The sequence below is a fragment of the Lampetra planeri genome, chromosome 8, assembly GCF_965212315.1.
Source record: "Lampetra planeri chromosome 8, kcLamPlan1.2.h2, whole genome shotgun sequence".
In the NCBI taxonomy this organism is placed as follows: Eukaryota; Metazoa; Chordata; class Hyperoartia; order Petromyzontiformes; family Petromyzontidae; genus Lampetra; species Lampetra planeri.
In genome coordinates, this window is record NC_136114.1 from 12,314,846 (window position 1) to 12,327,215 (window position 12,370).

Sequence of the window (12,370 nt, forward strand, 5' to 3'; positions counted from 1 at the left end):
GCAAAATTATACACTACATAATGTAATACAATAGTAAAATGGTAACGTTATTTATATACTCGGCAAGGACGCTAATGATTATTTTGAGATATGTAAAACAGTAGACTTTGTAAAATTCACGTATGCTGTCTGTAACGAGCTCACGTACACCATTTTACAGGTTTTTTTTGTAGAAAAAAATAGCATTAATTAATACATATTTTGGTATTTAAACTGATCATTAATATTGCACTACAACATTGCATTATGAATACGCTTACTTGTACACAACGGACACCTCGAACAATAATCTCGTAATGATAATTACATGATAATTATAGCAATGATCTGGCTGACGTCACACGGTGGCTATTGTAAACAACGAGTGCACACGTGAGACGGGAGAAAGAAAACGATCCAGACGATGAATAAACACGACGATTAACAATTTGAAGGAATGCATTTGGTGATGATTTTGCGTTGGCAGCGGTGGACAAGTACAATTTAACAACAACAAAAACTGTAACGCGTTCGTCAATAATGCTCACTGTGTGTGGCTTCAGAATGGAAAAAAATACCTAGGTGACATTTTGGTGATGGTCCTTCATCATCGCTTTTATCCAATAGGAAACGTTTCAGCCAATGGCTCTTCGTCGATTTTTTTTACGTGTTATGAAGCACGGTATTTGACTGAAAGGTCGTCTTTTGTGTATTTTATTTTAATTGTAAGGCCACAGTGTTATATCCCCACCACATTTAGACTCAACATGCGTTTAGAGTATTTGGCGGGGATACATTTCCACGTGGTAAGCTACTCCGTTGAGCTATCATTTGCGACCAGGTCGCTACTGAAAAAGAGCTATTTAGCTCAGTAGTGGGCCTTAGCTGGTAAAAAAAAAATAGATTCATAGTTTTTGATTCATCAGGTGAATGTGATGACGTCACTTTTTGGCAAGGATATCCCCAACGATTGTGACGTCACTTCCGCCCGCTTAAACGGCCGCGGCCGGTGTGTACGGCGGCCATTACGAGGCGAGCGTTTGTCGTGGTAACATTTAATCGCATTCTTTTGTTTTTACTCATGACGTATTCAAACTATGAGTCGGTTAAGTAGATACCTATAGTTACTTTGTGTTTATTGTGTGTTATATTTAAATATTTTAGATTTAGTTACCGTATCATCGAGCAGACCGAGGCTAATTCTGAGGCACTTCCAGAAGTATTAAAAAGCTCGAACTTTTGCCGAAATAAACACATTTAAGTGTAACGAAAAATGTTTAAGCCGGTTTTGTTCTAGCCTTGTGTCAGTGTTTCATCTGACCTTTAACGTTGTTGGTATTTTTTTTGTTTGTGTGTCTACCAGTTACTGAGACGGGTGATTTGGGTTTGAAATGGTGTGAGTTTAGAGGTTTGCACTATATTTTTTAAAGGTATGTTTACTTAAAAAAATAAAATAAACTGCTTAATTAAAACTATGAATAGAGCATATTGAATTGTGGAACGGTGGGTTCACTGCACTGCCCAAGAGGTAGACGGAGAAGCAACTCTTGAGAAAGATTTTAAAATAAAATGTTATTTTATTCGTGACTTTACCGAAAGAACCAAAGAGCGTGGATTCCTGCAGTCACAAAAGCTTCAAATCAAGAAAGATTTTAAAATAATTCTTTGAAAATAGGATCGATGTTGAAAAATATAAATAATAAAATTGGCTGTATCACAATTATGAGACCCAAGGCAGGTAAAAGGCATGATAACATTTTGCACGTTAGGCAAATACATTAATAAATAGTAAGAGACAATAATTGCTAAGTTGACAATTTGCCTAGGTATTGCACGTATTAAAGGTCCATGTGGTGGAATGTGAAGTTATTTAAGAAGCTATTTGAGTGAAGCATTTTACATCTCGGGGAATGTTCTTTTTTTAATGTTGTAATTGGTAGGTGAAATCAGTTGAAATATAACAGATGTAGATAACGCATCAGATCATAATACGACACATACATTAGGCAATTCGATTTCACATGTTGGCATATTATGAACGAGGCAATTCATTTGCCATTTAATGATGCCAGTGTATCATATACTTAATCAGGCCACGGTTCAACCCAAGAAGCATGTCCATTAACCCCAAGAAAACATATCCGTGCTTAGCAAAGGCAGGTGAGCGAATAGCGCTCTTCCTACATGGAGTCTGAGATGAAAATTCAGATTCATCGTAGGTACCGCACGCACCTCTGTACAGTATATGTGAGATTGCAGATTAAGAGCCACATTTAGAGGTCTCATATGCAAGATCTAGAAAGTTATAAAAATCCAGCAACCTATTGAGGATAACTGCCACGTGGAAACTCCTCGTAAGAATGCATTGGATGTTTTTTTTTATGTCGGCTGCAAATGTTTTACTTGTGTGTATGTATGACTCAACCTCAAGTTACATGCCATGAAGCATAGTGCTAATTATTGAAAACAGTACCGCAGATATGATTTCTGATTGCCATATATTTTGTCACTTCTAATTGTAAGAAAACAGTTAAGCAGCATAATATTGAAAGTAAACTCGAGGTTATTGCTTTGAGGAAAGACATGGAGAAACTACAATTAAAATGAATAAATATTAACATATGTTTACCTTTTTTTCTAATCGATTTAAAAACTTAGAATACACGTGCAACCTCCTTGGGGCAGTGGAATTACCACGAAGAAATCATTGGGATGTTGAGGACTGATAACCATACTGGTTTAACGACGCTGTTGGTCTGACATTTCTGTTAATTGCTCGAACTTTTTCGGTAAAAAAAACCCTGAATACAACGCATCTGGCAATCGTCTCAATTTTTCAAGCATGAACATTTCAGGTTTTTACTCTCGAATTTGAGATGTCTCTTCGTTGACTGAAGCGTTTCAGGGTTTTCAGGTCAATTGCCCGGATCGTTTATGGAGTGTTCCTATTGTTGTACGAACAGTCCTCGACTTACGAATGGGTTCGGTTCCCTAACCCCATTCGTAAGTCAAAATATTCGTAAGTCGACGACTATCTTACATATAGACGATTATGACTGGAAGGCTGATATAAATTCTACTCACGTTTTAGGAGGACTAGCCACATCGAACCTCGATAATCACAACTTAGTGATGTGAATTCTAATGATATTCTAGAAGGGCTAGAAAGCTGAAATTTGGCACGGACAGCTTATAAATACAAAACTCAGAAAACGAACATCGAACTAAAAAAACCTGCAGGGCGCGTGCGTTGCTTGATCCAACTTATCAGGCAGACTCAGCCGAAAGTCGTACTAAGTCTCGCGCTCAACGCTTGCACGCATACGAGCCCCGCCAGTGTTACGCCATAGCTGATACAAAGTGGTGGTGGGGGCCCGTGACACGTGGTTCCAACGTGGTTCCAACGTGGTTCTAACGTGGTTCCAAAGTGGTTCCAACGTGCGTAAAGTGCCTCAATCTTCCAGCACCCTCTCCCTTTTTCCTTCGCCTCTCCTCGCCCGCCCCCTCCTCTCAACCCCCCCACCACCTCCCCATGCCCCTCACTGCCACCCCCTCCACCGTCAACAGCCCTCTCGGGCGTAAGACGGAGGGGAGTGTTCATTGTTGAGAAAAGGTCGCCCCTTTTGTGAGCAGCCGCGTTCGCGGCCAAACCTCTCCCAACAACACACGCAGACACCAAAGACAAAGATCCCCCGTATAGCCTTAACCGACTGGTGGGGCAAGTGCTGTTAGCGAGCACCCTATGAAGGCCGGCACGGCACGCGAGGGGTGTGGGTGGCCGGAACCACGCCCGGCCGCCTTTGTCTCCCCGGCGGCGATGTTTACACACCGCACCAGGTACTCGTTTGAGGCTGAGTCGACCTAGGGGAGGATCAGTTTAAATATTCGCCACTGGTGTTGGCCGTGAGCGGTAATCGAACTCTGGTCGCCACACACTGACGCGCACACACAGACTCGTACACACACAAACCTCGCACAGGGTCATGCACTCACGGAAACTCAAAGCGACAAGAAGCTCTTTCAGAACTCGTGTGCGTACAACAGCTCACGCAAGTCACGTAAACTCAAGGACAAAACAATACAAAGATCCCCCGTATAGCCTTCACAGACTGGCGGGGAAAGTGCTGTGAGCAACGACGAATTTGGTGGCAAGAACCATGCCCGGCCACCTTTGTCTCCCTCGTGTCGTCGCTTACATACCGTACCAGGTACGTACTCATTTAAGGCGGAGTTTACCTAGGGGAGGCCCACGAGCGGGAATAAAACGCGTAGTTGCAGTGTGCAAACTGCTCTCCCCATACACAAACTTGTCTTGCACACGTACAAACAAACTCCGACACATCAGTGCACACAAATGAACGCACACAACACACGCACACAACACACGCCCACAACACACACACAACACAAACAACACACAAACAACACACCAACCACACACACACACAACACAGACACACCTACACACCAACACCAAGACAACACACACACACACACACCACACACACCAACACACCAACACAACACACACAACACACACACACACAACACACACACAACACATACACACCACACACACGACAACAATCCCCCGGTATAGCCTAACCAGACTGTTGGCGCAAGTGCCGTCAGCGAGTAGCAACCTACACCACGCACACAGCTACTCATTTGAGGCTGAGTCGATCTAGGAGGAGGCCCAGGACCCGAATCAGAAAATCGTCACCGGTGTTGGTGGCCGTGAGCGGGAATCGAACTCGGGTAGCCGGGTTTGTGGCGCTGCGCGCTAACCGCTGCACCACCGCTCCCCACACAAATCAATGCGCTCGCACCGATACCGACACAACCGGAGTTCGCCACGAAGTGACGACCACGGCGCCACGACGCCACGACGCCAGGCCCATGCGTTGTATGTAGAACTTCTTTCGCACCGTACGTAGCCAAGCGTGCATACTGTCATACGACCTGGAAGGAGGGGGGTGATCTGTCGTCTAGCGGTGGCGCGTTCGTCGATGGTGCAGAAGTTCGCGGTTCGAATTCCAGCGTCAGCCCTCGTTGCTAGCGACGGCGCCACGGTGGCTAGGAGATGTTGACTACCTCGCCTGGTACACAGGAGGTCGTGGGTTCGATCCCGACGCCTGTATATTTGGGGTTTGCGTGTCTCTCTCTCTCTCTCTCCCCGTGGTCGCGTGGATTTTTCTCCGGGTCCTCCGGTATTTCCCCCCTCCACGTTTAGAACCGACATCACGCGTTTAGAGTGATTGGTTGCTGTTAATGTCCACGCGATGAGCCACTTCGTTGAGCTGCCATTTGTGGCCTGGTCGCTTGCGACAAAGAGCTCTACGTAGCTCAGTGGACCTTACCTGGTAAAATAACTTTTATTGTCGCGAGTGTATCAATCGTAAACATTATGCGTCGTTTGCTGCGTCACAGAGGACGTTAAAGACCCCCCTGACGTAATCCGCAAGCGTCAGGACAATTGCGTGCCGGCGTCACGGTGCAAATTGGCCAACATTTCAAAAGTTACTCGCAAAGATCTTCATTTGAAATGAGCAATAATGAATTAGAACATTAGCACTCACCAATGCCCACACACGAATTCAGACAAAAATCTCCCCCTATACAGTATAGCATTTAACAGACTGTTGGGGCAAGTGCTGTTAGCGAGCACCTACGAAGGCCGGCACGGCACACGAGGGGGGTGGGTGGCCAGCACCACGCGCGGCCGCTTTTGTCTCCCCCAGTGGCGATGTTTACACACCGCACCAGGTCGACCTAGGGGAGGTACTATGACCGGTTCAAATAATCGTCACCGGTGTTGGCCGTGAGCGGGCAATCGAACTCGGGTCGCCGGGTTCGTAGCGCAGCGTAGCGCTGACCCGCTCCCCCAATAAGGCCGACACAGACACACACACAGACACACAGACACACACACACACAGACACACACACAGACACACACACAGACACACACACAGACACACACACAGACGAGCAAAAACTTCGCAGGGCAGTGGCGGTAGCTATCGGGTGTGCATGCGGTGCACGTGCGCGCCGGGGACCACGGGCCCGGAGGACAAACAGGGGGGGGGGGGGTGTGGGCACGTTGCATCGAGGGGGTTGATGGGGCCATTTCATTCCTTGCATCGGGGTCCATGCCAACCACGCCACGCCACTGCCTCGGGGCGAGTTGTAACTCAGCCTTATTAGACCCCCGAGACTAACGTGTTCAATAAACACGTGTACTTAACCCCCCTCTTCCTACTCCTTCGACTCATTCACCCCCAATCATTCGCACACTGCTAAGTTCTCCTGCCGGAGGCGATGTTTGGTTTGTCCGTGCGCGTGTTGTGTGTGTGGGGAGCGGTGGTGGAGCGGTTAGCGCTACGATGCGCTGTGAACCCCGGCGAGCCGGGGTCGATTCCCGCTCACGGCCAACACCGGTGATGATTATCTGAACCGGTCGTGGGCCTCCCCTAGGTCGACTCAGCCTCAAATGAGTACCCGGTGTGGTGTGTAAACATCGCCACTGAGGAGACAAAGGCGGTCGGGCGTTGTGCTGGCCACCCACCCCCTCGTGTACCGTTCGGCACCTTCATAGGTGCTCGCAAACAGCACTTGCCCCTGCAGTCCGTTGAGGCTATACGAGGGATCTTTGTCTTTTGTGGGTCTCAATGAATGCAACGGGGTTGAGCGGTGGCGCAGTGGTTAGCGCACTGCACTCAGTGTTACTCCCGAGCACGGCTACCATCAGTGGCTGAGCGATATCAGAATCACCAACCCACAATGACCGGCGTGGTGAAGTATGGTCAAACGACCCCTCCCCCCCCATGATCGACAGGACAGGGGAAAAGTCTTCATCTAGCAGTGCACAGGCCTTGACACCGCTGTAAATGTAACTCAGGCTGTAGATATATGAAAGTCTGATTTGAAACCCCATCTCTTTAAAGTGGCCTTCCCTCTTGAGTTTGGTCGCTTGCCTGGTTCTGTTTGTGTTTGCTGCTTTTCACTAATTAGAAATACTATTACTGGTGAAAACTCCGCAGTTCTTTGACGGGAGTAAGTTCATCCTCAAGACAAAAGCTCTTGAGTTTCCACAAAAACAAATGTAGTCGTGGAGTGATGGTGACAATGATTGATTGCTGCTGCTGCTGACGATGATTATTACGGGTGGATAATGACCGATTTAAAAATGACGATTGTTCAATTGATGATGACGATCATCATCGACGAAAAGATGACCGCGTAGATCTCAGTCGACCTCTGACGAACTCGCACCCCGGTTTGAAGCTTTCGTGACTGCAAGGATTCATATACTCTTAGGTTATTTCGGTAAAGTCAGGAAGGTGAAACTAGTAAATCTAGCTGTGACGGTCCCACCTGATGACGGAGACTTGTGTGTTGCCTCCGAAACGTCGTGGTTTATAATTTGTTTCTATTATTTATATTTTTATTATTTATTTTTACCTACGTGGCTTTACCGAAAAAACCTAAGAGTATGGCACCCCGGTGGTTGTGAGCCTCACGTTCGTCACGACCCACTGCTCGGGACAAGTTTTCAAAGCGATTCGGTCGCCAATGAGTGAAACTGAGCTTCGGTGACCCTTGTGGGAGGGGTTGGATGAGGGGGGGGGCGGGTGGTGGTCATGATGAGGTCACGTGTCCGGCTTATAATGCACCAACGCTTTCATTGAAAAAAAACCCCATAAAAGTTGTTGCGTCCGTGTGTGTAAAGTTTAGTTTTGACCAAACCCGGTAACTAACAAGCGTTCGTCACCCTTCCTGATGACGACCGCCTGTGTTGCGATCGAAACGTCGTAGTTTTTGGTTATTTTCTTTGAACCTATCTACGTCACTTTACCGAAAGACCCAAAGAATATAAACTAATGAGAAGTGAAGACAGTGATGGCGCATCTCACGATTAAACACCAACAACATCAAAAGACACCACCACCGTCTCTGCCACCGCAACCAACACAGCCACGCGTTCAACCGCCACCCGCGTCCACCACAAAGACAAAGATCCCCCATATAACCCCGACGGACTGCAGCAGCAAGTGCTGTTAGCGAGCACACCGGCCGTTCCATGACTTCCTACGTCGTCATCATGGTCACGACGATGTTCGCCAAATCCCCAGCTCTCATCCCAACGTCCCCATCACCATCGTCTCGATCATTCGTCTCCACGCCCCATTTCACCACCACAGCTACCGCCGCCGTCATCGCCTCCACCCCCACCGCCTTTGTATCCCCCCCTCCTCTCTCAGCGGGGCAACTGGCAGCGATGGGGGGCGGGGGGGGGCTGAAGGATTGAACTCAACTAAACCTCGCCGCATCCAGGCGCGTCTCCCCCTCCCTCTCTCTCCCTCCCTCTCTCTCTCTCCCTCCCTCTCTCTCTCTCCCTCCGACCACCACTTTCTCGTTCTGTCTCTCTCCTCGGCCCCGGGGAGTGGGGGGGGGGTTGGTGGAGCACGCATTGATCGTGGAGGCAACAAGAAGCGCACGAGACACACGTGTGTGAAGGACTGAGATGAGCACATCCGTTGTAGGATACACTGACAAAATTGCACGGGATATGTCACCCGGGTATAAGTGCGGGCGTTTTTCTCAGGGCAACTCAGTTCCACGGCCAAAAAGAAAGAAAATAACAAAAGAGGTCAATCCACTGCTGGATGAGTGAAAGCCCCCGTGGCGTGCGGGTCGTGGGCGATATTTGACCTGTCCGCTCCACTCTCGTTAGCGCGGGTTGGCGAAGACGGGAAAGCCGTCGACAGTGAGGCGTTGGGGCGGTTCATCAGCAGGGTTTGTTACACTGCACTCCTTTGCCGCCGATGAAGTTGCTCCGTCGATACGCAGCACTTACCAGGCTCAACACCTGCTTAACTTTCCAGCTCTGACGAATCAGAATCAATCGGAATGTTTCATTATTACTGGAGGAAATCCGACTCGCTATAAAAGTTATTTCCCCCCCCCCCCCACATATGTCCGGTGGGTCGCATGCCGATTGCTTTGATCAATTTGCGTCTGGGTTGAGGCTCACTCTGTACGAGCTCTGACTTAGGCAGCTGCTAATCTCCCCACGCTGTAGCACAAAAGACAAAGATCCCCCGTATAGCCTTAACAGACTGTAGGAGCAAGTGCTGTTAGCCAGCACCTACGAAGGCCGGCACGACACACGAGGGGGCGGGTGGCCAGGACCACGCACGAACGCCTTTGTCTCCCCCAGTGGCGATGTTTACACACCGCACCAGGTACTTATTTGAGGCTGAGTCGACCTAGGGGAGGCCCAGCACCGGTTCAGATAATCTTCACCGGTGCTGACCGTGAGCGGGAATCGAACCCGGGTCATCGGGTTCGTAGCGCAGCGTAGCGCTAACCGCCGCACCACCGCACGGAACACAACACGCAGAGGCACACGGACACCCCCAGACTCATTCACGCAGACAAACATACGCACGCGTCCGCGCGGACACGAGGCGCCTCCGATGAGCACGGTCGGCCAAAGTACGGTGCGAAAGAAGGCCAGCGCACAGAAGACGCTCACGCGGGCGCGCACAATGGCATGTGCACGGACCGACTCGAAGACAGAAGCAACACCCGCACGGACTCAAAGTCTGACGCCCACTCACTCTCACACTGACCCATTCACACATCGACACGCTCATTCACTCACTCACACACTGACGACATTCTGACACTGACAAAAGACAAAGGTCCCCCGTATAGCCTTAACAGACTGTGGGTGCAAGTGCTGTCCGCCAGCAACTATGAAAGCCGATACTGCGCGTAAAGGGTGGTGGATGGGCCAGCACCACACCCTGCCGCCTTTGTCTTCCCAGTGACGATGTTCACACCCGGCACCAGGTACTACTTTGAGGCTGAGTCGACCTAGGTGTGGCCCAGGACCGGTTCAGACAATCGTCAGCGGGAATGGAACTCGGCCCGGCGGGTTCCTGAGCGCTATCCGCTTGCACCACCGCTCCCTCCGCGCAAACTCACGCAGACCCGAGGGGCCATCAAATTAGTTCGTACGCATGGAGGGAGGAGAGGGGGGGTTAACCCAAATGCGTACGCGTGCGTATGGGGGGGGGGTCTACTGACAATGTACTACGCATAGGAAACGGGGGGGGGTGGGGAGCCTCGATAATAATTTGTCTACTTTAGCCTTCAAGTGAGTTAGATAGTCCGGCGGTGTGAACTATCTGTTTGCTTAAATACGTGAACATTATGAATCCTTGATCGTTTCTGCGTGGATTAAATATCGGCCGTTCTATACGATTCGGGAGGGGGGTGGGTGCGTCAGGCGAACGTACGCAGGTGAGGGATTGGGTAGAAAGTCCGCGTGTGTACAGGGAGGGATGGGAGGGCTCACGTTTTGACAGATTTTGGGGTACCCACTCAATGGATGACCCCCAAACGCAGACTCACACCCAGACTTCATTGAGACACACACAGCCAACTCAGCCAGTCACAGGTTGTGCTGAGGACACCTGCGGCCCCCACCCCCCACCCCCCACTGAGACCCGCCCCGCCCACCCGACTCCCCCCCCCCTTCCGCCCCTCCCATCTCACGCTTTGTAAATGACCCCACGAATTGAGCTCTGGGATGATGTGCACGTGTGTGTGTCTCTACGTGTGAGTGTCTACGTGTGAGTGTGTCTCTACGTGTGAGTCTTTACGTGTGAGTGTGTGTCTCTACGTGTGTATGTCGCTCTACGTGTGTGTGTGTCACTCTACGTGAGTGTGTGTGTCTCTACGTGTGAGTGTGTCTCTACGTGTGTGTGTCTCTACGTGTGTGTGTGTGTCTACGTGTGAGTGTGTCTCTACGTGTGTGTGTGTCTCTACGTGTGTGTGTGTGTGTCTCTCTACGTTGGTAATGTTGGTGACATGAAGATGACGGTGGTGGTAATGTTGGTGACGTGAAGATGGCGGTGGTGGTAATGTTGGTGACATGAAGATGGTGGTGGTGGTGGTAATGTTGGTGACATGAAGATGACGATGGTGGTAATGTTGGTGACGTGAAGATGACGATGGCAGTGATGTTTGCGGTGATCCCTTCTCCTGTGTTGACTGTGTTTGATTGCAGTGTGTGATGTTCGTGCGAGCTGTCTTAGCTTAGTTTGTCTTTGTTCGTGTCGCTATTAAATAAAATGTATAAACTTTTAGTCGCTAAAGTGTTGTGAATATAAAAAAAACGTGTCATTGTGTTTTATTGCTCCATACGTGTCACCCGACCCCCTGGACACGTCCTCACAGGCGATAATCCAGGTGAAAATGTTCTTAAAATGAATAAGTAACATGAAAGGAATGTTGTAAGCGGGCGATATAAACATGCGTTTAGGTTGCTGCTAAACATTGTCACGTGATAAGCCACTTTGTTGAGCTATCATTTGTGGCCAGGTCGCTTCCAAAGAATCAGGTATTAGCTCAGTGGGCTTTACCTGGTAAGATAAAAACTGTATTATTGTTTTTTCGGTAAAGTCACGTAGAAGGGAAATAATAAAAATATAAAACAATAAAAATTCTCACGACGTTTCGATTGCAACACAAGCAATCGTCATCAGGTGTGAAATCCACAGCAATACATTTTCTCATTTTTTTTTCAAATTTTCTTGTTGTGGATTTCACACCTGATGACGATTGCTTGTGTTGCAGTCGAAACGTCGTGAGAATTTTTATTGTTTTATATTTTTATTATTTTATTAATTCCCTTCTACGTGACTTTACCGAAAGAACCAAGAATATGAATCCCTGCAGTCACAAAAACTTTAAATCAAAAGATAAAAACTAAAATTAATAAAAGTAAAAAAAATCACGACGTTTTGGAGGCAACACAAGCTTCCGTCTTCAGGTGGAACCGTCACAGCACGATTGCTTTTTTTTACTTTTATTAATTTTCTTTTTTTACCTACGTGACTTTACCGAAAGAACCTAAGAATATGAATCCCTGCAGTCACGAAAGCTTTAAATCAAAAGATAAAAACTAGTTTAATTTTATTTGTATATTTTAAGTGATTTCTTAGCCTCTCCTATACGTTGCACTCCTTTCGCGTGTGTGTATTATGAATTGTTGCTGTAACATTCTGACCCCGTGCCCCTGCTGGACATCCGCGTTAAAGAGCTTTATAGCTCGTCGGATTCCTCCAGCAGAAATATTCGGAATTCTGACAGTCAAATAGACCTACGGTGCTTTGCTTGATGTGTCGAGCTCTCGTTATCTCGGCTGACCCAGGTGACTTTCGCAAGCGTTAGTTTAGCCGAAACGTCACCTCGTTAAACAACAACAACAACAACTTTCACTTCGAACTTGCAACAAGTCTTACAACTAACTGGTCGATCATAGCAGCACACTGCTGCTATGATCCCAGCGCACCTGAGTTCGACTCCAAGCCACG